Source organism: Myotis davidii, unplaced genomic scaffold (assembly GCF_000327345.1).
Source record: "Myotis davidii unplaced genomic scaffold, ASM32734v1 scaffold290, whole genome shotgun sequence".
Taxonomy (NCBI): Eukaryota; Metazoa; Chordata; class Mammalia; order Chiroptera; family Vespertilionidae; genus Myotis; species Myotis davidii.
Genome location: NW_006285049.1, coordinates 1,098,101 through 1,109,582, shown reverse-complemented (window position 1 = coordinate 1,109,582; position 11,482 = coordinate 1,098,101). Strand labels below are relative to the sequence as shown.

Sequence of the window (11,482 nt, the reverse complement as noted above, 5' to 3'; positions counted from 1 at the left end):
TTCTTTTAAAATTTTAATAATGAAATAAATTAGACACTGCTGGACCATGGTAAAGTGTACAAATCTTTTGGGAATGAAAGGCACAGTCTTGAATTTTATTTTCTTTACAATATAAAAAATATGTCATTGCCCAATAGTTTCAATTCTTTGTGCAATTTATGCTGAGGATTAAATAAAAGAGAGGAGGGTTCTTGCAATTGATTCTTTGTAATTCTATCTCAGAGCCATTCAGTTCCTTATGTAAATGAGGATTTTTTTTTGCTCCCTCTGGGCATAAGTAACAATAAGATCTAGGTCACAAATAGACCATATGAGCACTGATAATCTTAAATATATAAATGGGAGAGTAGGGGAAATAACTAATTTATTTTTGTTCCTCATCTTATTTAATTGCATGCAAACTATGGGAGGCAAAAAAAATTTTTTTTTTACTAGTTTGCTTATCTTTACTGCCAATATACATAAAATATTCCATTAATGGATTCATTCTTGCTCACAGTAAGATTGCCATAAAACATTTTTTTCCCTTTCATAATATTGTGGAATTTAAATTATTTTTTCACGATCCTGGCCACTGTGGTTCCATTGATTGGAGGGTAATGGCATACACCAAAAGGTCTCGGGTTCCACTCTGGTCAGGCACGTGTCTAGCATGCAGTTATTTTTTTGTGTTTTTTTGTTTTGTTTTGTTTTTAAATATATTTCACTGATTTCCTACGGAGAGGAAGGGAGAAAGACAGAGAGTTAGAAACATCGATGAGAGAGAAACATCGATCAGCTGCCTCCTGCACATCTCCCACTGAGGATGTGCCCGCAACCCAGGCACATGCCCTTGACCGGAATCGAACCTGGGACCCTTCAGTCCGCAGGCCGACGCTCTATCCACTGAGCCAAACCGGTTTTGGCTAGGATGCAGTTTTGATCCCCATTGGGGTGCATGCAGGAGGCAACGAAGTTTTTCCCTCTCACATCATTGTTTCTCTCTCTCTCTCTCTCTGACTCTCTCTCTTCCTTTCTCTGAAAACCAATGAACATATCCTTGAATGAGGATTAAAAATAAGTAAATTATTCATTTGTGTGTCTATACTTCTCTTCCATTAACATGTGAATCCTAGTACCTGGCAAAGTGCCTAGCATACAGTAGACGTTATATACATGTTTATTAAATTAAATGAACAGCTTCTGTCTGTGCATATTTTTCACTAACTATTATCATGGTTGGTAATTTAAAGGTATTTAATAAAGTATTTTACTTTTTTATACAATAAGAATGTACTGAGTGTCTTATAGTAAGCCCTGGACCATTCTAAATACTATTAGAATTCAGAGGTAGTAGCATGGTCTCCTTTCACTAGAGTCTTCAATCTAATTGAAGAAATAAAACAAGTACATGTATCTAGGTTTGAGAATGGTATGTGTTTGTGTGTGTATGGGAAGGAGTCTTGTAGACTCTATTGCATGTATCTAACTTATGTAGGAAACAAGAGTTGTCTAACACTTTTTTCTATTTCCTCACCTTCTACTTATCCCTAAATTCATTCCAACCTGGATTCTGCTCCTACCACTCCTTAAAACCACATGCCCTCCATGTTTGTTGCTAAATTCACTTGACACTTTTTAGTTCTTGTTGACCTATGAAAGTTTTGTTACAGTTGACTATTATCTCTTTTTGAGACACTTTCTTCCCTTGGCCTCAAAAACTCTACGTTATCTGGGTTTCCCTCCTACACTTTTTGTGGTGTTTTCTTTTTTCTCATTCTCTGCTGGTTCTTCCTCCTCTCCTAATCTTTAAATGTTGAAGTTCCTCAAGGTTCAGTCCTAGACCTTTTCCTCATTTTATTCTATGTGTTTCATCCACTCAATGGATGGTACGTGCTTTCATTTCTAAGGCTGAAGATACTTTCTATATGCAAACGACATCTCTTCTAAATTCAGACCCTGTAGTAAACTTTCAATATCTGGCTGGTTTTCTCACAGGAATCCCAAATTGAACTAGTTATTTTCACATAAACATGCTCCTCCCACAAGCTTTTCTTGCTCAGTATAATGGAGCAGCATACACCTAATTTCTCACATCAGAAATGAGAATTACCCTTGACATCTCCCCTTTCTTTTTTGACCACCATAGAGTACATCACTAAGTCCTGTTAAATCTACCTTCTAGCCCTGGCCGGTGTGGCTCAGGTGGTTGAGCATCGTCCAGTGATTGAAAGGTCACCAATTGGGTTGGGGCGTGTGCCCAGGTTGTAGGCTTGATCCCCGGTCAAGCAGCAGCCAGTCGATGTTTCTCTCTCACATCCAGGTTTTCTCTCTCTTACTCTCTCTCTAAAGCAGTGGTTCTCAACCTTTTGGCCCTTTAAATACAGTTCCTCATGTTGTGACCCCAACCATAAAATTATTTTCGTTGCTACTTCATAACTGTAATGTTGCTACTGTTATGAATCATCATGTAAATATCTGATATGCAGGATGGTCTTAGGCGACCCCTGTGAAAGGGTCGTTTGACTGCCAAAGGGGTCGCGACCCACAGGTTGAGAACCGCTGCTCTAAAGTCAGTAAAGACATATATATTTAAAATCTATCTTCTAGCCTGGACAGTGTGGCTCAGTGGTTGAGCATCAAACCCGGAGGTCACGGTTCGATTCCCAGTCAGGGCACATGCCCGGGTTGCAGGCTCAATCCCCAGTAGGGGGCATGCAGGAGGCAGCCCATCAATGATTCTCTGTCATAATTGATGTTTCTATCTCTCCCTCTTCTTTCCTCTCTGAAATCAATAAAAATATATATTTTTAAAAATCTACCTCCTAAATATCTCTCAAATCTTATTCTTTTCTTTCTATCTCTACTGCCTCCACTTTAGTAAGTACATTATCTCTTGTTTGGACAACCTCAGGACCCTCCTGCATTTCCTCTACATTCACTCCTACTCCTGCCCAGTCCAGTCTCCACACAATAGCCAGTGATCTGATTATAGTATATATCACAGATTATGTCACATAATATAGGTCATGTCAGTCCACTGTGTAAATCAAATCGATGGTTGCCTGTTAGTTTTAAGGTGAAGATACCAAATCCTTAATATTGCTCCTTCAATTTTTTAAAATTTTATTGATTTTTAGAGAGAGGAAGGGAGAGAAACACTAATGTGAGAGAGAAACATCTATCAGTTGCCTCCTGCACATGCCTGACTGGGGATCGAACCCAAAATTTGGGTATATGCCCTGTCCGGGAATTGAACCCAAAATCTTTTTGGTGTATGGGATGATGCTCCAATTAACTGGGCCACACCGGCCAGGGTACTCCTTCAGTTTGATAATAGAAGTAAATCTTATACTTAAAAATCTCCTAGAAGACATATTGATTTTAAATTTCATTAAAGTTCAGATAATTTCCTGAGAGTTGATTTTGATAGAGAAAAGGGAGGCAAAGGGTATTAAAGCGGAATGCTCACTTAATAATTATGTATTATGCAATAAAAGTATGTTTTATGCATTCTTGTTTTTATGCAGTTTTTATAATAAAAATTTTAACAGTATAAACCCATGAGTTCATAAAGATATTCCCACAAAGCAAAAATAAAAAAATAAAAAGATAGAAAAAGTGAACTAAAAATAATCATCTGATATCATTGCATTACTGGAAGTAACTAGGGTACCGACTCCATACTCTACACAGTGACAGTCAAATAAATAAATAAATAAATAAATAAATAAATAAATAAATAAGCATTTGTCCTGCATTTCCAGTACAAACTGTATTTCAGGGTAACCGAATGACCCTGTAATTAGGGAAAATCATTCATTTATAGAATATGAATGCCAGCTAGTAAATATGGAAGTAAACATAGAATTAGAAAAATCACCCTTTATATCCTCTAATAAAATAATTTATTCAGGCAAAAATAATCAGTGGATGAAAACTCAGATAAAATATTGATGGGGATATTTTAAATAGAAGGATTAGGCTATTGTCATCAGAACTCAGTTTAGCTTTACTAAAAGTGGGACAGCCAGACCTTGTGAATCTATGATGTGATCCAATAGGAAGTACATGGCATCATCTGTGAAGTGATCTAGCAGAAACAATTGTGCTGAATCTAATCAAGTCTTTTTAAAAAAAAATATATATATATTATTGATTTTTTTAAAGAGAGGAAGGGAGAGGGATAGAGAGTTAGAAACATCAATCAGCTGCCTCCTGCAAAGATACATGCCCTTGACCAGAATTGAACTTGGGACCATTCAGTCCACAGGCCGACGCTCTATCCACTGAGCCAAACCGGTTAGGGCTTATCAACTCATAGAGCCTTTAGAGACACTTAACCTTCATTTATAGGAAATGCAGGAGATAAAGGGATAAGTCAGAACAAGTCACGAGAAGACAATAGCCAAATGCAAAGTGTGGGACATTGAACAGGACAAATTATCTGGTTCTGCAACAAATCAGTGGTGGAGTGGAGTTATTGTCCTCCTTCATTACAGCCATGCAGGAAAGTTTATAGTAATATTTATCACATTGTGACTTTAATTTGTTAACTAATGAAGTTGACATACTTTGCTTTATTCATTGTCCTTTTGGATATCCTCTTTGGTAAAATGCCTGTTCAAGTCTTTTTTATATTTTCTCATGGGTTGACTGTCTTTATCATAGGGATTGGTAGGAGTACATTATACATTATGAATAAGAAAGAGTATTTTGTTGGATTTGAAGATTTTAAAAAAATATGTTCCTACTCTGTGGCTTGCCTTTTCACTCTCTTAATGGTATCATTTAATGACCAGAAAGAAGTTCTTCATTTTAACGTAATTCATTTTGCCCTAGCCAATTTGGCTCAGTGGATAGAGCGTTGGCCTGTGGACTGAAGGGTCTTGGGTTCGATTTCGGTCAAGGCTGGATCCCCACCCCCATCAGGGCGCTCAGGGCACCTGAGGGAGGCAACCAATTGATGTGTCTCTCTCACATTGAAGTTTCTCTCTCTATGTCTCTCCCCTCCGTCTACTCTTTCTAAAAATCAATGGAAAAATATCCTCGGTGAGGATTAACACAACAAACAAAAAACCAACAGACAGAAAAACACATGGATCAGCTGCCTCCTGCATGCCCATTATTGGAAATGGGCCACAACTGGGACATATGCCTGACCAGGGAATGGAACCAGCAACCTTTCGGTGCACAGGATGACACCCAACCAACTGAGCCACACCAGCCAGGGCTCATTTCTCCTTTTGGAAACAAATATTGATTGCTTACTAAGGTGCATATATTGGACCAGGCATAGTCTAGGTATTTGTTTGGCTAGGATTTAAATGCATGTGGTACACTCTGAAAACTTCCAAGGAAGAGGCATGGCATGATTCTGTTCAAAGAGAAATATATTACCTACTAGAGCCCTGGTGCACGAATTTGTGCACATGTGGAGTCCCTTGGTCTGTCCAGAGATTGGGGCTGATCGGGCCGGCTGGCCGGCTGCGGGGAGGAACCGTGGGTGGTTGGCCACAGTGGGAGGTTGACTGTGGGAGTGCACTGACCATCAGGAGGCAGCTCCTGCATTGAGTGTCTGCCCCCTGGTGGTCAGTGCATGTCATAGCGACCAGTCGTTTGGTTGTTCGGTCAACCGGCGTAACGGTTGCTTAGGCTTATATATATAGATAACCTCCTGGTCTTGGTAGGATGGTGTGGCATAGAGAATGCAGAAAGGCTTCCTGGAAGAGATGATATTTGGGACTATCTTGAAAAATAAATAGGAGTAGTAGTCACACATAAGAGTGCATACGCAAATACGTAGACAACTAGGTGGGTTTCAGAAACTAGAGGTGTTTTGTTACATAAAGTGTTAGAAAAGGGACCTGGCTGGAGGATTATGCAAAGAGTCAATTATGAAAGGACCTTATTCCAAACTCAATGAGAGCCATTAAAGGAAAGGAGTAATGAACTTTGCATTTCACAAAGAAACTTCTGACTGCTGTGTCCAGAGATAGAACAGAATTGGGGGTGGAGGACCATAACGCAGGGAAACTGGTTAGAGGATTGCTGGTTAGTGTGATAAGACTGACTTAAGGAAGTTGCAGTAGCAATGGAAAGAAGTAGAAATATTTGGTAAATATATGGAGGGTTGAATCTAACGGAGCTGGTGGTGTGCAGGAAGGAGGAGCAGTGAGGAGTGAAGGATGGTTGCCGGCTCCAGAGTCAGGCAGACTTAGGTTCAATTCTTTTTGTCATAATTTATACCAGATTAGAAAGACTCTTAGGGTTTTAAAGAATGGACTAGAAAGATGGAAGGCAAGGAGACTATTTAGGAGGCTATTTCAGTCATCCAAGCTTCATGATAAGGGCCTAAGGCTAAGAGAAGAAAGAGATGGATTGGAAGGAAAGAGATGGATTTAAAGGATATTTAGCAGGTTGACTTACCAGATTCAGGAACAGATTTAATAAATTAAAGACAGCAAAGGACTGCAAGAGAAAGAAGTGTCAGAAAAGGAAAAAAAAAAAAAAAAAACAGGTCAAAGAAGGAGGAGGAAAAGCAGAAGCCATTGATGTTACTGAAACAAAGGAAGGACAGTGTCAAGATAGAATGCTGAGCAATATCAGCTACTGCTGAGGGGTTGTTAATAAGGACAGAAGAATCTTCATTGGAGTTAGCAAAAAGGAAATAAGTATACAGCATGGGCTTGATACAAAAGGCATAAAACTTCTTTCCTGGTCCAGAGTAGTTCAAGGTCTAAGGACAGAAACTATTATTACAATATATTGTGTTGCGTGCTGTGAGAGCAAGGTTCATGCAGGAACTGCTGGACACAAAGAACTGGGTTACATTTCTTAACTTCATCCCACGATGATGTTCGCTGTCTCATGCCCTATCACTGCTTCTGCGTTCTTTGTGAAATGACCATCCTATCCAACTCACACGGCCTTCCTTGTGCAGGTTTGAGTTTTAAAAGGACAAATTCAAGCCCTGACCGGTTTGGCTCAGTGGATAAAGAGTCGACCTACGGACTCAAGGGTCCCAGGTTCGATTCCAGTCAAGGGCATGTACCTTGGATGCGGGCAGATCCCCAGTGGGGGGTGTGCAGGGGGCAGCTGATGGATGTTTCTCTCTCATTGATGTTTCTAACTTTCTATCCCTCTCCCTTCCTCTCTGTAAAAAATCAATAAAATATATTTTTAAAAAAATAAATAAAAGGACAAATTCAAGCAAGTAGGTTTTCCTTAAATTCTCTAACAAAATCACACCTCACATTCTAAATTTAAAAAGGGTGATGGAGATGATTATGCTGACATGCTGAATTTACATTTATCTTAATTTCAGGGTTCAATGCTGATGCATGTATTGAGTGAATTGGTATTCAGTATGTATGGCCTTTAAAGACTGTCTGCTGCATGCAGATTGGCCAAATTCCAACATTAACAGTTTAGGTAAGAGTATGATCCCACATCTGAATTCACAACTCTATTTAAAGCTTAATATTATCTTTCTCAAACTCTGGTCAACACAATGCAATATTACTAAATAATAATTTTATTTATTTATTCTGGATAATGATGGTAAGAATTATCTGTGGTCGGCCGGCTGGTGTGGCTCAGTGGTTGAGCATCGACCTATGAACCAGGAGGTCACGGTTCGATTCCCCACCAGGGCATATGCCCAGTTTGCAGGCTCAGTCCCCAATGTGGGGCATGCAGGAGGCAACCAATCAATGATTCTCTCTCATTATTGATATTTCTATCTCCCTTCCTCTCTGAAATCAATAAAAATATATTTTAAAAAAATTATCTGTGGTAATTTTGGTAACTGAGTTTCATCTATTTTAGGAAGGACTTTTATGTATACAGCAGAGATAAATATTAATGAATTTCTGTTCCAGAAGTAAGACATAAAACAATGCAATAAGCCCTAGCCAGTGTGGCTCAGTTGGTTGGAGCCTTGTTCTGTACACCAAAAGGCGGTGAGTTCGATTCTCTATCAGGGCACATACCTAGGTTGCAGATTCAGTCCTCGGCTGGAGCACATGCAATGTTTTTCTCTCACATTGATGTTTTTCTCTCTCTAAAATTAATAAAACACACATACAAAAACAATGCAATAAACACCCACACTCTGTAATGTTAAAAATATATCTCTGGTATTGTAATAAAATGCTTTGAGGTTACTCACTGATGTTTAGTAATTTACTGAACCACTCTTTAACAAAATATTTTTGCCTTAAGCTACACTTTTTAATTTGTAATTTTGCTCTGGTATATCAAGTCTCCTGAGGAAATCTGACATTTGGAAAAAGGGATACAACTTGAAGAGGCTCAGAAGCATCCTGAGAGGAGAAGAAAGACAAGGAAATGGAAAAGATGGATAATCTCAGTTTTCCATGCAACACAATCTATAATTTGCTTGCATTTCATTAACTCAGATTACACACACTCACAAGAATGCACACTGAACCACCTCTGTCCCGCCCCTCCCCTTCCTTCCAAAGCAGATGGAAATTAGGTGGCAGACTGGGAAGGTTGCCATGGTGCTCTGGCTACAGGGATTTAATAAGAATCAAAAGAAGCTCCAGAGTCCCCTCCCCCAAGTATCCAAATGTGTGTTTCTTTTTTTTTTCTTTCTCTCAAATCCTTGTCTTAATTCCATGTTATAGATAACCAGGGTGAGACTAATTTACTAGTGAACAACAACAAAAAACTACTGTTTCCAGAACTGTTTGTAGGTGCATTTCTATTGTTAGAAGTAAAATACTGAGGAATTACAACTGGCCCATTTTTAAGTAGAGCCAGCCACACAAAAGGTAAGAATTCATTTTAAAAATATTTTATGCAACATGTCCCCAGTATTTTTTTTTTTTACTGATTTTATCCCCATCAATGACCTGTAGGCATCTCAAATTCAGTATATCCAAATGAGATTAGTTACTTTTCTCCATTACCCTCTTCCCTGTTCTGGAATCTAAATTATTCTATATTCTCACTACCAATTCATTGTCACTATCTAGTCTACCAAGCTAGATTAAAATAATAACCTCATATAATAATTATGTGTCAGACACCATTCCTAGCACTTTATATATAATAACTCATATATTTTAAAATATATTTTATTGATTTTTTACAGAGAGGAAGGGAGAGAGAGAGTTAGAAACATCGATGAGAGAGAAACATCGATCAGCTGCCTCCTGCACATCTCCTACTGGGAATGTGCCCGCAACCAAGGTACATGCCCTTGACCGGAATCGAACCTGGGACCCTTCAGTGTGCAGGCCGACGCTCTATCCACTGAGCCAAACCGGCTTTGGCAATAACTCATTTAAGTTAATCCCAACCGATCACTAAATTCTGTCAATTATATTTCAAAATTGTCTTAACAAAATATTTACAGAATGAACAAATCACTAATCTTCTAACGTGTGACCAATTTTATTATCCAAGGGGCCTAGTTCAAGGGGAGGATGTGGCATAATATTTAGGACTTGGTCCTTGAAGTTTCTTCTTTAAGTGTTACATGTAAAAATCCAAGAGCCACTTCCTTTCGCGGCACCCCCCCGCCCCCGGCCCCCGGTCTTCTCTGCCCTGGGAGCAGCTCCCCTGATCCCCTGAAAATGTATGCCTGCACCAAGTGTGTCTCCCTCCACCCCCTCCTTGGTCCGGAGCACCTCTCAGCTGAGCGGGTCACTGTCTGCAGGGGTGCTGAAAGGACCAGAGACACTGGCAGATGAGAACCTCAGCAGCTTGGCAGCCCCGCGTCCCCTGACCACGCTTATTTCTAGCCGCAGCTTCCAAACCAGCGCCATTTCAAGGGACATCGACACAGCAGCCAAGTTCATTGGGGCTGGGCTGCCACAGTAGGGGTGGCAGGCTCTGGGGCTGGAATTGGGACTGTGTTTGGGAGCCTCATCATTGGCTATGCCAGGATCCCTTCTCTGAAGCAGCAGCTCTTCTACGCCATTCTGGGCTTTGCCTTTTAGAGGCCATGGGGCTCTTTTGCCTGATGGTGGCCTTTCTCATCCTCTTCACCATGTGAAGGAGCTGTCTCCACCTCCCATAGTTCTTTTTCCCGGGTCTTGTCTGCCCTGTATGTTCCTTTTCCTATACTTCCCCAGGCAGCCTGGGGAAAGTGGTTGGCTCAGGGTTTGACAGAAGGAAGACAAATACATACTGTATTAATAATAATAAAAAACTCCAAAGAGCCAAAGTAGTAGAAGATAATCCTTTGTAGCATATTGGAATCATCTCTAACCAGTGTTTTCTACATGTGTTAAAATAACTAGGGTGCTCGTTAAAAATACTGATTTCCTGACCTATCCGGTTTGGCTTAGTGGATAGAGCATCGGCCTGCAGACTAAAGGGTCCCAGGTTCAACTCTAGTCAATGGCATGTGCAGGCTGGATTCCCAGTAGGGGGGCGTGCAGGAGGCAACCCATCAATGATTCTCATCATTAATGTTTCTATCCCTCTCTCCCTCTCCCTTCTTCTCTGAAATCAATAAAAATATTTTTTTTAAAAAAATACTGATTTTCTGCAACCCACTTGGGACCCCTCTCTGCTGCAGGCTTTGTTAGTTTACCTTCTCTAATAAAACTCTGCTTTCATATATATATATAAATTTGTGCAATCGGGGGGGTGGGGGTCTCTCAGCCTGGCCTGTGCCCTCTCGAAGTCTGGGACCCCTTGGGGGATTACCACCTGCTGGTTTAGGCCTGCTCCCTGGAGAATTGGGCCTAAGCTGGCAGTCAGACATCCCTCTGGCAGCCTGGGAGCTCTCCGAGGATGTCCACTTGCCAGAGGGGAGCAGGCCTAAGCTGCAGTCGGACATCCTTAGCGCTGCTGAGGAGGAGGGAGAGGCTTCTACCACCACCGCTGTGCTGGAAGCCATCAGCCTGGCTTGTGGCTGAGGATAGCTCCCCCTGTGGGAGTGCACTGACCACCAGGGAACAGCTCCTACATTGAGCCTCTGCCCCCTGGTGGTCAGTGCGTGTCATAGCAACCTGTCGACCAGTCATTCGGTTGCTTGGTCACTTAGGCTTTTATATATATAAACTAGAGGTCCAGTCCACAAAATTCTGCACTCATGTGTGAGGGGAGGGGGGGCCTTCAGCCTGGATTGTGAGAGAGCACAGGCCAAGCTGAAGGACTCCACTGGTGCATGATTGGGCCGGGAAGGGACCATGGGAAGGCTCCAGGGCATTTCCAGCCCGTCTTGCTCAGTCCCAATCGGCCAGACTCCAGCAGCAAGCTAACCTATCGGTCAAAGCATTTGCCCCCTGCTGGTCAATGCACATCATAGTGAGTGGTTGAGTGGCCTTAACATCATTAGCATATTACGCTTTGATTGGTTGGATGGATGACAGGATGACTGGACACTTAGCATATTAGGCTTTTATTATATAGGATGTTTCTATCTCTCTCCTGCTCCCTTCCTTTCTGAAAGCAACAGAAATATATATTTTTAAAAAAGAATGCTAAATATTCCCATTTTTCCAACACTGCTTTTAAA

The 11,482-nt window shown here is 40.9% G+C and overlaps 1 pseudogene; it reads left to right on the top strand.

Moving 5' to 3' along the window:
* Nucleotides 1–9,554: 9,554 nt before the first annotated feature.
* Nucleotides 9,555–10,135, top strand: LOC102763450 (annotated as a pseudogene).
* The last annotated feature ends 1,347 nt before the right edge of the window (nt 10,136–11,482 follow it).